A 19500-nucleotide genomic window follows, 5' to 3' on the forward strand; every position below is an offset into this window, starting at 1 on the left:
TGTCCGCACGGGAGCCACAGCCTGAAAGTGAACTTGAATTTAGTGGTTTTAGTGCATATGAGGGATAGTCTGAGGAGGAGGAGGCGCCGAGTTTTGTTGTTGGGGACGAAACAGAGAGTGAGGGTGAAAGCGAGGGAGATGGGCCAGTGGGGGGGGGAGGGGAGTGCGAAGCCGTGCCCAAGCACATGCGCGTGCACAGGCCCGTAGAAGGTTGCAACGTTGCGCCAGCCTAGGTGAAGGCCCTTCGTCCGAAAGTGATGAGGGGTGGTTGGAGGACCCCACCCCACTTAACATGCACCCCATGGCAGCACCTGGACTGACCGTACCTGTTCCTCTCACTGCACTGGGGTTCATTCAGCTGTTCCTGACGTGGGAATTGCTGGAATACCTGGTTGCAGAGACACGGATTACGCTCAGTACTGCCGTGACGAACTGCAGACGACGTTGTCGTATCGCTAGCGGGGATGCAACCTCACAGACATGGAGCAGTTTTTGGGGCTCCATGTCTGTGGCTCCAACGTCAGGCCAATATTGGAGGCAGCATTTTTTTTAAGTACGCCCAATGTGCCCAGGTTATGGCCCGTGATAGTTTCCTGTTGTTGGACAGGTATTTCAACGCCTTCAACTGAAGGGCCATACCCCGAAATAACCCAGACCGCCTCATCTTAGTCCGCCCAGTGTTGGAGTACATTTGTGAACGGTGCCAGTTTCTCGTGGTTCCTGCCAAGAACCTTTCTTTGGATGAGGGTATGATGCCTTACAAAGGACATCTCGGTATAGAAGTGTACAACCCCAAGAAGCCAAAGGAATATGGTGATAAATTATTTTTTATTATGGAGTCCAACACTGGATACGTCATGGACGTCTCGGTGTATTCCGGGGTCTTCTCCACGCTGTGTGACACTGTCTTCCGTCTTGTGGATTGTTTCTGTACCCAGGGATACCACCTTTTTATGGATAATTATTATAACTTGGTATCCCTGGCCCAGGAACTGTATGAAGCAGGTGTGCACGTTAGTGGTACCCTTCGGTTGATGCGTGGGGCCCTGAATGTCCTCAAGAGGTTCGCTAGCCAGCCGCAACATCTGGCAAGAGGAGAGACAGAGTGGCGGTGGAAGGGAGATGTCTTTGTCATCTGTTGGAAGGGGGTCCGACTCGTGCCCATGATTACGAGGAGTCATGAGCCCATCCATGAAGAGATCGTGCAGCGGAAGAAGACATGTCGGCAGGGCTGAGTTACATATGAGAAGTTTGTGTCCAGTGGCCTACTGTCATTGGGCACTACAACAGACACATGGGAGGAGTTGATCTCTTTGATCAACTCATCCAGTATTATCCCTTCGCCAGGAGAACAAGGAGGTGGACACAGAGGCTCCTCAAATACATCCTTCAGTTGGCCCTCCAGAATGCCTACGTCCTCTACTGTGGGTACAATTCCGACCCTTGGAGTTTGTCCCACATGCAGCTTCTTGAGGTGGCCGGGAATGCCCTCAAACTTCAATCCCGATGAGTGGCCTTCCATCAACGGCCCCCTGCCCCGAGCTCCAGATCTGCATCTAGAGGAAAGGGCAGATGTTAGGAGGGCCAACCTCGGTCGTCCTGCGCCTGCCGCTGCTGCCACCGCCCCTCCTGCTGATGCCCCTGCTGCCGCCACCCTTGATGATGCTGCCCCTGCTGCCTCCACCCTTGATGATGACGCCCTCTCTCAGATTCCGACTTCTCATCGGATAGTGGACCCTGTGTGTCGGCTGCAGCCAGGGGATCACACACCGGAGCTCCTAGAAGGGCGCTGGCAGAAATGGTGCCGGGTGTGCAATATAAATGGCATTAGAAGACACACCCAGTACGTCTGTCGCACCTGCAAGGTAGCACTTTGCTGCAAGTACGGGGAGTGTGACTGCAAATACCACACTGTGCTCATATATTGGAGTGCGCCGACCCAAAGGACACTGGAGGGCGCAGCGGATCCCCGAAGGGCAGCCTGTCAACAGTAGGGGCGCGCATTTCCTCCCTCCTCCACCTGTACCTCATCATGTTGAAAGGAAAAAAATGCAAGACTTTACTAGAGGATGAAATAACTTACAAAAAACTCGCAAAAAATCCGTTGGACCAAGTAATAAAAAACTTTAATATCAATATCAAACAAATTCTTAAAGATAAAAAAGAACTTTTGTGTAAGTTAAATGTAAAGTGTCCCTCATTACCTTATTTATATGGCCTAGTCAAAACTCATAAGGAAAACAAACCTATGCGCCCAATTATTAGTACTGTAGGATCAATTGCTTATAAACTATCTAAATGTCTTACTAAACTGTTATGCCCGCTACTAAGAACTGTATCTAATTCACACATCCGGAATTCTCTTGATCTTGTGGAAAAATTAAATAACATTGTACTAAACCCTTGCGATATTTTTGTCAGTTTTGATGTATGCTCTTTGTTTACAAAAGTCCCTATTGACTGTGCTAGAATATTTAAGTAATGAACTTGTACTGCATGAATTGCCTATGTCCGTTAGTCACATAATTTCCTTAATTAAGTTATGTATTTGTGATTGCAGATTTATTTTTAATGGAGAATATTTCCAACAAATATTTGGTATGGCCATGGGTAACCCTTTATCACCTCTCCTTTCAAACTTATATATGGAATTTTTTGAGAGAACACCTCCCGAATATCACACTTATCCCCTTAAAATGGTACCGATATGTCAATGATATCTTAGTAGTCTTACCTGGTGGTATCGATGTAAATGATTTCCTGTCTAAATTGAATAATTTAGTGCCATCCATAAAATTCACTGTTGAAATTGAAAATAATAATGCCATCCCTTTCCTAGATGTATTAATACATAGAGAATCTTTCCAATGCAAATTCAGTATTTATAGAAAACCCACAAATAATTTAACACATGTACATTTTTATTCTGGCCACCATCTTAATATTAAAATTTCAATTTTTTCTTCTATGTTCCTACTCGCTTTGCGTATCACGAGTCCACAATATCTGGACCAAGAAATAGAATACATAAAAAAGATAGGAAACGATCTCTGCTACCCACCTCATGTAATTGATTTATGTTATCAAAAAGCTCACACAAAGTTTCATAATGTTGCTATTAATGAAAAAGAAATGCCTAAAAATGTACTTAGCTTACCTTATTTTCGTGGATTTGAAACCATAAAATCAATATTTAAATCGTTTAATGTTAATGTAGTGTTCTCTTATAACAATACCATTAAAGATATGCTAATTAAGAATAGTCCCGTAACAAATAACAACATCATTTACAAAATTCCTTGTAATGATTGCCCTTCATTTTACGTTGGTCAGTCAAGTAAAAATTTGTGTGTACGTATTAGGCAACATATGTATTCAGTTAGAACAGCCCAGACTTCAAATGCACTGTTTATCCATCTGAGTGAAAAATCTCATTGTATTAATTGGGGTGATACCTCGGTAATTGCTAGATCTAATGATTGTTTCAAGAAATTTACTGGAATCGGCAATTATACAAATCACTAATAAAAACAACCTAAATCTTAGTCTGGGAATGTACCATTTAGACCCATATATTTGTAAGATGTTTATGAAGGACCTTAAAATAAATGAACAACTAATAAATTAGTCCCACATGTATATAGTTGTTATTTTATTCTCTCTCTCTCTCACTGGTTCGATATTCTCTCTCTCTCTCTCTCTGGTTCGATATTCTCTCTCCCTCTTTCTCTTGCTCGATATATATATATTTATATTTTCTTTCGTCTTTTCATTAATAACAATTTTTTGGGGATAATTTGTGTAAAAATTCATGATATTAAATTGTATATGCTCTCGTGTTTTTTTCAAAATGTACTGTTTTTCTGGAAGAATCAATTGTTTACTGCGTGTATCCTTCAAGGTGTGGCTAGCCTCAGGCGGCTCCTCCCTTCTGTAGAGTGAAAATCGCCCTTATGGCTAATATTGTAGTGTCAGTTTATATATTAAGCCTTCTTTTGACTATGTTTTTCTTTGTAAAATCAGTTTGCCTCAGTAAAGGGTCCGAACAGGAACGAAAGTACTTGCCTATCTCGCTTTTTCATTCTTTTCCTTCGTGGCAAAAACCCTTTATATATATAGAAATTATAATATATAGAAATATATATATATAGGAAATATATATATATAGAAATTATATATATATAGAAATATATATATATAGAAAATATATATATAGAAATATATATTATATAGAAAAATATATATATAGGAAAAATATATATATAGAAATAGATATATATAGAAATATATATATATGAGAAAATATATATATAGAAAAAAATTATATATATAGAAACATATATATATAGAAATATATATATATAGAAATATATATATAGAAATATATATATTATATAGAAATACATATATATATTTTAGATATATATATATATATTTTTATATATATATATAGAATATATTTTTTATATATATATATTTTTATATAATAGTATATTTATATATTTATATATATATATATATATATTTATATATATATATATTTATATATATATATATATATATATATTTATATATTTTATATATTTATATATTTATATATATATATATATTTTTATATATATATATATATATATATATATATATATATATTATATATATATATATACACACAAATATTGGTCACCTCGTCTACCCAGCATTTCGTTAAATATTTTGATTGCTTGAAAAGCAGCCATTTTCCCCAAATCAGCTGACTTCAAAGGGGAAAACGCCAGCCAGAGATAGGAATTTCCTGTTAGAGCGGGGGAATAAAATTCTTAGTTCTTAGGGACGTATCCCAAAGGGAAGTGTGTAGCTAGCTAGGTACTTATAAGGCCTACTCTAAGCTCCTTTTTCCTGTGAACCCTTTGCTGGCTGTATGTTCTGTTTCCAGGATGCCCTGCATTTGGGGGGATAAGCTGAACCCATCCCCCATGAATGAGACCTGCATTCGGCCTCAGTCCTTTACAAGCCGTGACCTCGGACGGATGTCCCAGCCAGCCTTCCATTAGGCCTCCCACAGCGTTACTGGTGCACCCAGACCTGAGACAAAGCCGACGCCGCATTCTACAAAAGTCTACTTACTATGGCATCCAGGTACGTCTTGTGAATCAGTCATATTGCCAGTTCTTTCCCTCCTAGTCACGTAACTACTCCCCATTTTCAAAATTCAAACTCCTAATTCTCAAATGAACATTCCTTTGTCCCTCTCACTGCCTCGTGGCCGCATGTCTCCCTTTTGTGATCGTCCAAGACAAATGAAGTTATTGAATATTTCATCTAATACTAAGAGTTCTTACCCAGTGTGTTAGACAAAGTGAGTAACTGTAACTTGTGCAAGAAACCTTTTTATTTTGTGTCTAATCTGGGATTTTTTCCAGATTTGCCGAGTCACGTGTCCAAGTCTTCGTGCCCACAAGTGCTGCATTACCGCAAGATAATATGAATAATTTTGAAAGCCAGCATTTCCGTGAATCTCATTTTGGCCAGCTATCCCCTTGTGAGAGATAACATTGGTCCCCGTGCAGACAAGCTGCATTTACTCTTTCTCCAGGCCATTTCAACAGCTTCTTGTAAATAAATGTATGTAAAGTAATTAGCCGAGTTTTCTGGCGACCTCTTTCTCTAAAAATAATAATACTAAAATCCCCCTTTTTTAAGGTAAGTTAAAATCCAGTGACCTTGCATTTCCATATAATATTTTCCGTTTACATATTCGGTTTATACGAGGCCCTGATACGTAAAAGTGGTGAACCTAGCCGAGGATTTGAACCTAGCTTGCTTAAAAAGCTTATAAATTGCATTATCCCTTGTAAAATGTAAAACTAAATGTTTTTTTACAAAGCGTAAATTGCACACTTGCGCAGGAGACACACTGACTCAAGCAAGGTAAGGTATATCATTAATTTTAAAATGATTTTTCGTATAACCAGTGTTAGCTTAAAGTACATTTAGTAATTATTTAAAAAGTGTTTAAATAAGTTTGTTCTCTAAGTTAGAAATATTATTATTGTAACGGCGGAGCACTGAGCGAACTCTGTTAGCTTGTATCGTCATTGTATGAGCTCGCAAGAGCACGTGTTTTAGATAGATAGTACGTGTTGTAGATAGATAGTACTAGTTCAACCTAGGAAGTGCTTTGCCAGAGTTTATTGCTGTGTTAGCAAGCCTAGCTAGTTAGGAGTGTTCTACTATAGTTACAGCAAAAGAAGTGTACAATTCTTTTGTCTGTGATATGTTAAGGAATTCGTTTTAACTTAGTTTTTATTTAAAGTGCTGGTAACTGCTTAGCCTGCCAGCTCTCAGCTAGGCGCATGTGCTCTTCCAGACCTGGCAGCCAGCCAAAACTCACTCGTTCACCAACGGCAGCCATCTTCACCCCTTAAAGCTTTATCTCAACGATTTAAGCAAATTAACGAAAATCGTGATGTGTTAACGTAAATAATATCAATCACCATACTAGTATCTGTCGTTCTGCCAGAAAATTTAATGCCATTTTGCTTTGAATAAGAAATTATAATCACGTTGTGTAAATCACACTGCGTTTACAAATCAGCTGTTTTGAAAGCCGTGGTTCTCGCCTTCGCTCACTGCATGTTTCACTCACCCGCTAGCCGAGCGAAAGTTTCATTTCACTTCATACTTAACATAATCTTTTTCTTTTACAAATGTTTTGCCAACATTTCATCTTAAAATCCTTACCGTCATTTTCACTTGTCACAGGGACCTAGTAAACTTACGTAAAGTTAACGTAAATCTTAAAAGTAGATTACATTAAAAGAATTGTTAACGTAAAACGCGTCGTCGTAAATTTCATATGAAAACGCAATCAATTTCAAAGTAACGTAAAAATCGTTCATTGCTGGTGCGTTCCGTTTCCATTAAACTTATTCGAAACCAATTCTTCATTTAAACGTTAACGTAAGGAGATACTTTAACGCAAGTTGCGTCATATTAAACTAACATTATTAGTTCACATAAATACAAGGAGTTTCGTCATATATGATTTCACTCTCTCAGAGAGAGAGAGAGAGAGAGAGAGAGAGAGAGAGAGAGAGAGAGCCTATTATTCCAAAAGCCAAGAGTACTACATTACTTACGCTTACAACTAACATTATTTCAGTCTCTTGTGTCTTTCATTTACACTGAGCATGATACACGCCTGTGTCCATTGCAGTCTTGCAACCACTATTTCATTTACCGAGTACTTCAAGCAAGGACTGAGCATTTCCAATTTACCGTTACTTGTCGTGCCCGAGTGGTCTTTTCCATTTCTTTATCCCAAAAGACTTGCGTATACCGCAAACACAGATTGCATGGTGTGCACCGCAACCTCATTACTTCCATCAAGGAAGTCGTTACCAGTCTAGGACTGGCCACCACCAGTGCACCACAGGCCTTACCATTTTACAGTGCCACTAATTCTTGACACTGTCCATTGACTGGCTGCTGAAGTACTCCCCACGTTTTGCTTTCTCTCCTCCACCATTACACTGCCCTGAACAGAGTGCCATTTAGCCATTTATCTTCAGTATATTTGAGTATACTGCATTTAGTGTTGCCCGACGGGACACACCAGCATGCTACCAGTGCCATCAAGGAACGCCTCCATAAGTGCCATTGCACCTGTACAGGCCGTACAGGTAGCCATTTTACCTGCATGTCCGTCCTTATGGAACGCCCAATTCATTAGTGTTTCCATGTACAAGGATCAGTGATCCTTCGGAACACTCAAAGGAACGCCTCCTGAAGTGCCGCAATACCAGCCCTAAGTGCTGTCAAAAAGGAACACCTCCTCAAAGTGCCGCTGCACCTGTACAGACGTACAGGTAGCTATTTACCTGCGTGTCCGTTCTAAGGAACGCCCATTTCATTAGTGTATCCGCTATTATGGATCACCCAACCAAGGAACTACTCCATAAGTGCCGCTACATCAGCACTCTAATAGTGCTGCCAAGGAATGCCTCCATAAGTGCTGTGCACCTGTATTAGACCTACAGGTTGCCCATTCCAGCGTATCCCAAGTAAGGAACGCCCTTAAGTGTGACGTGCACCGCACACTCCATTTGATTTTCTCACCTCATTAGAAGGTGCCATTCCAGAAGTGCCACCAACTTGCGGGACACTTCCCAAGTGCCACAGAGCACCCAGTCTTTTCAGACTTTTCATTACCACATTGCAAAACCCATTTCTAAGTGAGTGCCACGTTACCAAGTAGCACTCCCATTCCATCCAGTACTGTTCCTGGCCACCATTTTCATCCGAGCCTCTACTGCAGCCTAAGGGAAATGTCTTCCCCTGTTTCCAAGCCCCAGACCATGAGCTGGACTCCCGTTAAGAGGTGGCTGCGGAGGTTCTGCACTACTTGTTGTGTGCGTGGGCATGCTGTGGATTCCGACCAGTGCCCAAGTCGATCCCTACCTTGGGATGAGAGCTTCCAGGGTGAACTTCTCCAGGGCTACCATGTAGCCCTCCCAGAGGAACAGTTTCCTACGGCCTATCGGTGGGTACACGTCATGGCCGATGCTGAAGCCCAGGTCTCCCTCATTTCAAGAAAAGCACTGCCTGGGGGGTGGGGGGTGCCAAAATCCAGAAGGACGAAGCCATTCAGTTCGAACGGATAGATGGCCACCTCTATTCTGTTCCTTCAGTCCTTCTGAAGGTGCAAATGCCCTTATTAGACCAAGAGACCCGGGAAACCACATTGTGCCGCCTTGGCATAGTGGACAAATTCCATGACGTTTATCAGGTGATGTTGGGCTGAGATCTCCTAAAGCCGTATCTCCCCTGGACACAGCTCCCATTACCAGATGCACCGGACCCCTGCAGCATGCCAAATAATCAATTATCAGTTTCATATTCAGAGGCTAGTGCCTCCGATGTCACCGACATCATTTCTATTCGTGAGCCTGGTCCTGATCCAGTGCCAGAGCCAGTAGTCTTCTCGGCCTCTTACCATTTCACTGCCTACCTCCTCCATTTTGGAAGAGGAGAGCCAACCGAAGGGAAATTCAACGGAGGATTCCTTAACCTCCCCACGTCAAATCACTGCCACAGAGGACTTTTCACCTGTGCCACAGCACACTGCAAGCCTTGGTGACCCCACAGATTCGCAACCTGTGGTGCCATCTCAGCCTTATCGTCCAGTGCCACGGAAGAAGTTCTGGAACAAGTTCTGCCGAGACCGTGGCCACAAGGGTCACATGTCTGCCAACTACAGAGGGTGCACGAATTACAATATTCCCGCCATTGCAATGGCCATTACGAATTCAGCTTCACTAGACCCCCAGCTAATGGCCCTATAACCGTCGCACCCCTCCAAAGCAATTATCCGCCAAGCCACGTCAGAGCCTTCGACGACTGGCACTCAAATCTCCCTGATACAGGAAGATCGAATCCCCTGAGGGGCTACCGTCGATAGACGGCAACTAATCATGATTGAAGGCATCAATCATATCAAACTGATCCTTCCGACCGTCCAATTGAGGGTCACCAGACCTCACTTCTCCAAAGTATGTACTCTTGCAGTTGCAAGCTACATTCCAGGAGGTTATGACCTCCTCCTAGGGCAAGACTTGAAGTTTCCCTCACATTTCAAAAAGCTTAGGGGTCCTAACCCCATGATAAACTACTCCAAAGCAAGGAGCCATCAAAGACCTACTTCCTCCTGGAAGTACGGCCATCAACAGTCTCCCCAGTCACCAAGGAGGGAGATTGATCATTCACAGTTCTGTTGCAAAACCTGCAACATAATACGGCACTCCACTAATTGGCCTAGGTGCCCTAGCAAGCTACCAGCAGCGGACACTGTCCATTCTCCACAAGGCTTAGCCTTCTACGAGAGACAGGAGCCTCTGTCTCCCATTACCAAGGGCCCGCTGAGAGGTATTGCACCTCTGGTACCTATCACAGGTCCAGTCGACCTCAACTCTCTGCCAGTGCCACTTGGCAGCACTGAGCAGTGCCAAGCTCCGTCCAGCCTGGACGTAGAGCCACCACAAACCTTGACCTCTGGCCCCGAGCTAGACCCGGCGCCTAACCTAATCAAGGATCCTCCTACAGGAGATCCTCCAACAGGCATGGGGTTTACCACAGCCCATGGCCAATCCCAAGTCCATGAGCCTTCTTCAACATCACCACTGTCGCCCGAGGATGAACTTCCGGCAGACCTCACCTTTACACCTCCTCTGGAGGACCAGGAACTGCCTGACCAGGAGTCAGCCTGGAGTCTTACCCTTACGATGGCTTTCGCAGCAGCCAAAGTGAGGGCCTCCCCCGCAGTAGGTTCCACCTCTATGACGGTTGCTGCAGTTACCGAAGTAGGGTGTTCGCCTGTAGTCCCTAGGGCTACCACTGCCTCTGCTCCTGACAGCGTTTCTGGCCTTACCCCAGAGTCGATGCCTCCGTCTACTCCTAGGACTGGTATAGCCAGGCCCTGGAGGAATAAGAAGAAGAAGGAGGGACATAAAACATTAACAAACTAACCAAAGAGCCACATGCTCTCCTTGGCACCTGTGCCCGAGGTACAGTGTCATATTCATTTGCAGTGATCCTGGCACCTACCCAGAGAAGGTAGCTAGCCTGATCTCTGCCAGTAAACTAACCCTATAACCCCTAGAAATGGTAATACTAACCCTCACGTAAATGTCATAATTACCTCATTATATTTCCATCCTGGTACACTACTAACTGCTCATCATCCTCACGCATAATTACCTCATCTTACATACTTTAACAATTCAGGTTCGATAAACCACTGCTGTGCATACCACACTCAGGAATGATTGAGTCTCTAATTAATTGCAATGAGTAAGTTAGGCTAATAATTTAGTAACAGGGCATTAGGGTAGTAGCAAGTAGAATTTTCAAAGTAACCTTACATAGGGGTAGAGTAGACTGTCGTCACAGACAACGAGTAGTTCTCACTTAGGCTAGACTACATGAATTCTGTAAGTTCCTAAACTTAGCATCTCCACCTATAAGTAAGGTAGGCCATTGTAGTTAGCCGTATCGCTGCTCTAAAAACCTCAGAGTAGGAGAACTGGGTAGTCGAGACGATCAACTTATTTAGCCTAGGCCTTCACGCCTGAAAGGGAGTGAATGCCTTCTTAACAGGGGGAGCCGTTACAAATATTGATCACCTCGTCTACCCAGCATTTAGTTAAATATTTTGATTGCTAGAAAAGCAGCCATTTTCCCTGATTCAGGTGACTACAAAGGGGAAAACGCCAGCCAGAGATAGGAATTTCCTGTTAGAGCGGGGGAATAAAATTCTTACTCCTTAGGGACGTATCCCAAAGGAAAGTGTGTAGCTAGCTAGGTACTTATAAGGCCTACTCTAAGCTCCTTTTTCCTGTGAACCCTTCACTGGCTGTATGTTCTGTTTCCAGGATGCCCTGCATTTGGGGAGATAAGCTGAACCCATCCCCCATGAATGAGACCTGCATTTGGCCTCAGTCCTTTACAAGCCGTGACCTCGGATGGATGTCCCAGCCAGCCTTCCATTAGGCCTCCCACAGCGTTACTGGCACGCCCAGACCTGAGACAAAGCCGACGCCGCATTCTACAAAGGTCCACTTACTATGGCATCCAGGTACTTCTTGTGAATCAGTCATATTGCCAGTTCTTTCCCTCCTAGTCACGTAACTACTCCCCATTTTCAAAATTCAAACTCCTAATTCTCAAATGAACATTCCTTTGTCCCTCTCACTGCCTCGTGGCCGCATGTCTCCCTTTTGTGATCGTCCCAGAAAAATGAAGTCATTGAATATTTCATTTAACACTAAGAGTTCTTCCCCAGTGTGTTAGACAAAGTAACTGTAACTTGTGCAACAAACCTTTTTATTTTTTGTCTAATCTGGGATTTTTTTCCAGATTTGCTGAGTTACGTGTAAGTCTTCGCGCCTGCAATTGCTGCATTACCGCAAGATAATATGAACAATGTTGAAAGCCAGCATTTACGTGAATCTCATTTTAGCCAGCTATCCCCATGTGAGAGATAATATTGTCCCCGTGCAGACAAGCTACATTTACTCTTTCTCCAGGCCATTTCAACGGCCTCTTGAAAATAAATGTATGTAAAGTAATCAGCAGAGTTTTCTGGTGACCTCTTTCTCTAAAAATAATAATACCAAAACCCCCCCTTTTTTAAGGTAAGTTAAAATCCAGTGACCTTGCATTTCCATATATTTTCCATTTACGTATTTGGTTTATACGGGGCCCCGATACGATATATATATATATATATATATATATATATATATATATATATATATATATATATATATATATATATATATATATATATATATATATATATATATATATATATATATATATATATATATATATATACACACACATATAAGTATATATATATATATATGTAATAAATACATTACAGAATACAGATAAATTACATATCTGTAAATAGAACCCACGACCTAAGGGGTCATTGGTGAATTAGGAGCGTCCTACGTGACAATGTGAAACTAGATCACGCTGTGCAATGCTTGCAGTAGCCTGGTTTGCATTTGGACATATCATTTTTGTTTACAAACAGCTAACAACACCTTCCATGGGAAGCGGTTGACCTGTCAACCCGCGGCGGAAACTCATGACTTCCGAGCCGGCGGACTACTTATTCATTTTATATGTAAATCGCGGAGATAGCTAGTGTTCCGCTATCGACACGATGCCCTGTATTATTAGTTCTCTTCTAGTTACTCAACGGAGCGGTCATCCGACCAAACCATCTCTCTACTCCAGTGATGGAGCTAAGAAATAAAGTTGTTAAGTTTAAACATCTTCCGTTTGAGTCATCTCCCTTATTCTAAAGAAGAACCAACTAGATACCTGTAGACAAAAAGAGAAGCAGAAACCACAATGCTTACGAATAACAGTCGTAAGAAAAGATAAACCATCTTTCGCTGTCTTACACCATTATAGTAAGTGGACAAGCGGGAGATAAGAAAATGGTGGCAGCAACAATCTACATACAAAAGAACCATATACGTCTACCGAAGAAATATATCATCAAATCCCAGCTATAAGTCAATAATAAACTGAGGAAACGGGATCTTCAATCAACATGCAACTGAAAACATCCGATGAAAACGAAGATATGTCCTTCATCGAGACTAAGTCGAGCATCAACATCGACGTTTAAGTGAACATATCTGCAAGAATCAAAACCGGACGCGAAGCAGCATCGGACATCAACGGGAAGGAAGAAACCACCATAGAAAACAACGAGCGATCACAAGCAAGGACGTAGAGATTAGGTCAAGAGGAAGCAACGCGAGAGAGAGAGAGAGGCTGTGACGTCATCACGACATCGACGGCTTCCTGCGACGCGAGAGAGAGAGAGAGAGGAGCTGTGACGTCATCACGACACCACTTCCACCTGCAACGCGAGGGAGAGAGAGAGGCTGTGACGTCATCGGAACGTCAACATTCTTTCCGCATATATACCAAAGCTAAGTACATACTTTATCCATTCAGGTTTTTTCAGTGAAGTGTTGTACATCAAGAGTCGATCGTCCAGTATTCTGGGGTGAGTTATTCGCAATCTTAATCCTCATTCATTACAGGAATCGATCTTCAACTACGAGTTCTCGCCCGCAGATTCTTTTTTCTCGTTGTTGCTAATCGTTTTCTTTCAGGAGTTCTCCGGAAAATATCTTTATCACATTATCTGTATTAATATTATCTTTTTTGGGGGATTTTCCTATTATTTGCAACACATTTTTATTTCATATTGCATATGCGTTTACGTAGTGGTCGTGTGTACTCTTGTAGATATTTTGATAGGGTCGCAAGAAATCGTAGTGATAAGAAAAAAGAAAAAGTTAACATGGCAACTACTGTGGCTGGTTCTTCTGCACCGGGTAACCCTAATCCCGTGGTCACTCTCGTCAGCGCGAGGTCAGCAATAGTACCTTTTCAAGGTCGGGTCAATGGGTTCCTGCCTCAAAACGTTGTCATGGATCTCATCTGTAGACGCTCATTTAAATGCAAAATGCATCACAGACCCGTCTGTACAATTACAGGAAGCCAAAAGCTTCATAGACTTTGCTAAAGGAGACGCAAGTGCATATCTGAGAGGTGTTTCTTTCCAAGAGGCGGTTACATGGGACGATTTCAAAGTTAGGTTACGTGCTGTATATGGCGGTGAAGAGGTTTTAGACGTAGTGCTGGCTTTAAGGAACATCCTTAACCAAGCCTCTATGACTCAGCTTAATGTTGTAGAGCGGGCGGCGGTAATTGCCGACCGGCTAAATGAATATCAGGATAATTTAAGTAACTTTGCGTGGGTTTCAAGATCCAATATCACCGTCAAAGATTTCATACGTTTGATTTATCTCACGTGTATGACAGTCATGTTGCCTGAAGCTTTAGTGCGGTGTTTTGACAAAAAGCTACAGCCCACCAGTACGGAACTAGATGTGTATAAACAGATCAAAAAGCACGATGTCTAAATGTACTGACCTTGATTCCTTGCTTACCCAAGTTTTTGCAAAAAATGAGAATAAGCCACAAGAAGTAAACGTGGTCAATAATAATCAAGCTGCAGGGGTGATTTTTTATAATTGTAAAAGACCAGGTCACATGATTTCAGACTGTCGGACGCATTTTTGTTCAATTCATAATAGTTCCACGCATTCCTATAATCGGTGCTTCTCGCGGAATCAACAGCAGAATCCTAAAAACACGCAAACAGTTGCCAATGAAAACAAAAAGAAGTATCCTCAGTACTTTAAAAAGAAGCAGGTGAACAGTAATGCTGTTCAACATCACAAACAAACAAATCGTGCTTCAAGTAACTCTGTTCCTGGGCCGTCTAGCCAGAACTCGCAAGGTCAAGCGAATTTTCCGAGTGTGCAAAACAAAGCAAATACCACGTAGTCGGCTCCGAGGAGGGAGAGGACGTTGTTGGGTCATTCATATCAACATCTTTTGCATCAAATAATCAATTTAATCATTTACCAGATCATTGTGAGGCAATAGATTTTCCTATGAAAAACACAGCCGAATCCAAAAAATCAGTGCAGGTTCCCGTAGATTTGCAACAAATTCACGCAATTATAAGTCAAGATGAGTTACGCCCAACCTTACATGCAGTAAATTTAGATCATAAGTCATTTACATTATTCTTTGATTCTGGTAGTCCACGTAATAGCATGGATTTGCGGACTCATCACTTGCTTTTTTCGAACTTCCCTATAGAGAAGTCCGGAGTAAGACTCTCGGGTATAGGAAATAATGAATTAAATGTGGTAGGAGTAACTCATGTTCAGTACAAGGTCGGTAAGTGCACGTCTTCCGATACCTTTATCGTTGTACGAAACATTGATATGTACCCCGCTGTAATTATAGGATACCCGTCTATGGGCACTCAAAACATTACCTTAGCCCCTGCAAAATACAGCGTGTATATCAAAGGAAAATTCTATAAGTCTTCTAAGACCTTAAAATCAGTTTTAGATAATAAGGAGACAACAAATAGAGTAGTAACATACGTTGAAGAACCAATCACTTGTCTCATGACGCAAGAAATCATTCATGCGACCCAACAGAATTCTCGCTCACCTGTAATATCAGCTTGCACGCAAACTCTCGAGCCGAACGTAACTTCGAACATATTAGTGCGTGTAAAGAAAACCTTGCCGGGATCTGAAATGTTAATCCTTTCCAACACTCTGAAAACTCATGGATTATCCGTCACACAAGCCATTTGTACAGTCGGCTCACAACAACAATGTAACATCGAAGTCTGTAATCATTTGAATACCACTTTAGTAATTCACAAAAATCAACATATCTTGGATGTGGAAGTTTATAAACATCGCATTCTTACCGTAGCTGAGATCAATCACGCTCAATCAGTTGCGGATGAATCCCTTTTGCAATCTATAAAAAATAAAATCAATAAAGACATTCAAGAAGAAATTCAGCAGAAATTTCTTGATCTTTTAACTAAATATCATGATGTTTTTTCCACTACGGATGGATCTTTAGGAAAAACGGATGTCATAGAACACCAAATAAGGTTAAAAGACAAGCAGAAAGTTATCTATGTACCTTCGTACAGACTCCCTATGAAATTCCAGAATGAGATAAATGAGGAAGTAGGTAAAATGCTAAAGGAAGGAGTCATTAGGAAATCAAACAGCCCTTATAATTTTCCATTAATAGTCGTACCGAAAAAAGATCGAACTTGGCGTATCTGCGTAGACTTCCGTTGCTTAAATGAGGAAACGATCCTTGACCGATTCCCAGTGCCATGTACTGACGATATTCTATCTTTACTAGGTCAGAACAAATATTTTACCAGTTTGGACTAACTCAAGGGTTTCCACCAGATACCGTTAGAAAAGGAGAGTATCCCATACACTGCCTTCAGCACAGCCAGGGGACATTATGAATTTTTGCATATGCCTTTTGGTTTACGTTGTGCTCCCATAACCTTTACTAGAATGATCAACATCGTGTTTGGAGACTTGTTAGGGGATATCCTACATGCCTATATGGACGACCTTGTAATCTTTTCTAATACCTTAGAGGAACATCTACGTAAATTAGAGCTAGTGCTACAAAGACTAAGGCAGCATAATCTAAGGGTAAAGATAAGTAAGTGTGAATTTTTCAAAACAGAACTAGTCTATTTAGGTTTCACGGTGTCTAGTCAAGGTCTTAAAGTAGTCCACGACAAGGTATCGGCTATCCGTAACTTTCCGATACCTACTAACGTCAAGGGAATACAGCAATTTCTGGGGTGTAGCGGGTACTACAGGAGATTTATTAGGAATTACTCCATCATAGCCGCTCCCCTAACCGATCTTATAAAGAAGGCGTAGATTTCATATGGTCTGAGAAAAATCAACAGGCGTTCGATACCTTGAAAGATGAACTGTGTAGTTCCCCCATCTTAAAATTTCCTGACTTCGGTAAGGAATTCTTTATTGCAACAGACGCCTCAGACCTAGGAGTAGGTGGGGTATTGCTTCAGCAATATGACAAACAGTTTTTCCCTATAGCTTTTTATTCACGTAAACTGAGACCTTCCGAAAGTAAATATGCAGTAATAGAAAAGGAAGGGCTCGCTATTGTTAATTCACTAGTGCATTTTAAGTTCATAATATACGGTTATCCCGTCAAGGTTCTCACTGATCATAAGCCCCTAACCGACTTCTTTAAAGGCTTTAGTCACAGCCCCAAACGAACTCTGTGGCATATGATCATCCAAGCCTTTGGCGCGAGGATCGGGTATTTACCTGGGAAAGCAAATATCATTGCTGACGCATTATCACGCAACCCCGCGTCATCTTGTACGGAGCCATTAGCTGAATTAATAGATATATCAACATCCATGCCTATTGTTAAAACTATATCTGAACAGGAAGATCTGGGCTGGAGTGGTGAACTATTACAGACGGAACAAAGAAAAGATCAGCAACTAGAAAAAATCATAAACGCTTTAAACGGAAATCCTAAGGAAAAGGAATATATAAAGTATAAGCAGCAGAATTATATAATCAAGGATAATATCCTGTGTAGATCCGTGACGAGGAAAACCCGTAACACACCACAGCTGAATAACGACCAGGTAGTGGTACCTATCTCACTTATACCCACTGTCCTAAATTGGTTGCATGCAAATCCATTGCATGGACACCCGGGTTTCTCCATCATGTCACAGAAAGCCAAATCCTTATTTTATTGGCATACGATGCTTACAGATATAAAAAAGCACATAGCTAATTGTCGCACTTGTCAGGAACACAAAGGGCACACGAAGACACCTGTCAGCCTAGGGGGGGCTTATCCCGTACCTAATCAACCCTTTAAAAGAGTACACTTAGATTTATTAACAGGGTTTTAAAAGTCAGACAGAGGAAATAAGCACCTCCTAGTAATCATAGATGCCTTGACTCGATATACAGAACTGATAGCGCTTAAAACAAAAACAGTTCTCTCTCCCATACACACGAAGGTTATCTGAAAAAACTTTATCCTTTTGACGGTAATAAGTTCAATTACAGACTGAACAACGGCTCGTGGATCCGACACGACCAGGAAGGCTTTGAAGTGGCATGTCCGGACGGGACCACAGCCCAATCCCAGGTCTTTGTCGCAGCAGACGGACGTACAGGGACGTCTACAAACTACACGGTCTGCGGGGTTAACACTATAATCCGCGAACGTGCATTCTATGCCAACTTTACGTGGGCGACTACAGTTATCCCATCACTACCTCTCCCATACAACGCTAAGGTGGCTCATCGTTTGACGCAACTGGCCGAGATGGACCACACGTCACCGACTTATGCAGGAGGAGAAAATCTTTGTTTCTACGTGCTGTTAGCCGTGTTTTGTGTTGCGGTGATGATCTTTATCGCCGTTAACATCTTTGCTTGGCGTAGGTTGAGGCGAACACAGACGGATCTTCAAAGGAACGTTCTGCCGCGTCCAGACTACACTCCTGTTGCGTTAAAAGCGTTTACTTTCAGAGCCATCTGAAACTGGCCATTTCACCTGACTCCGAGGAAAAATGTCTGGAATTGTGTTGTGTGTGAAAAGCGGTTTTTATGCTGGCAATATGTAGGACAAGAGACTCCAAGCCTTTGCATTTATATATATATAATATATTTATATTATATATATATATATATATATATATATATATATATATATATATATATATATATATATATATATATATATATATATATATATGAACAGTTAAAAGTATCTTTCGGGCACCTAATAAAATATCGTAGCCCTATATATTAAAATACATAAAAGTATCTTTCGGGCACCTAATAAAATATTGAAGCCCTATATATTAAACTGTTGGTGCGTGTACGTACCAGGAATCTATATCTGTGCACAATTATATGTTATCTTTATATCTTTACAAAGAGTAACAAGTACTCTTGAACAGTTAACCATGATCATGTTATGTATCTTTACAGAGTAACAATTATTCTTAATCGGGTTACCTATTACTATAATCTTCATGTATACATGTTAACCTTTTAATTTTTTTTTTTTCTGGTACCTAATAATCATCATTTACATTATATACCATATATATCAAACATGGATCTATATTTTCCATGCATTTTTCTTTATTTATGAATATGTCCAAAAAGTGTATGTAACAAAACCTTTTATGCACTTAATCACTTGTTTATGATTATGACTCAATATATATGTTTCGGGCACACTCCTAAGAAACCATGTTTAACGTAACTTTTGTTATTCAAGGCTTGAATGGTAGCTGTCCGAGCCTAATGTAATAAATACATTACAGAATACAGATAAATTACATATCTGTAAATAGACCCAACGACCTAAGGGGTCATTGGTGAATTAGGAGCGTCCTACGTGACAATGTGAAACTAGATCACGCTGTGCAATGCTTGCAGCAGCCTGTTTTGCATTTGGACATATCAT

The sequence above is a fragment of the Macrobrachium nipponense genome, chromosome 11 (assembly GCF_015104395.2).
Source record: "Macrobrachium nipponense isolate FS-2020 chromosome 11, ASM1510439v2, whole genome shotgun sequence".
Classification (NCBI taxonomy): domain Eukaryota; kingdom Metazoa; phylum Arthropoda; class Malacostraca; order Decapoda; family Palaemonidae; genus Macrobrachium; species Macrobrachium nipponense.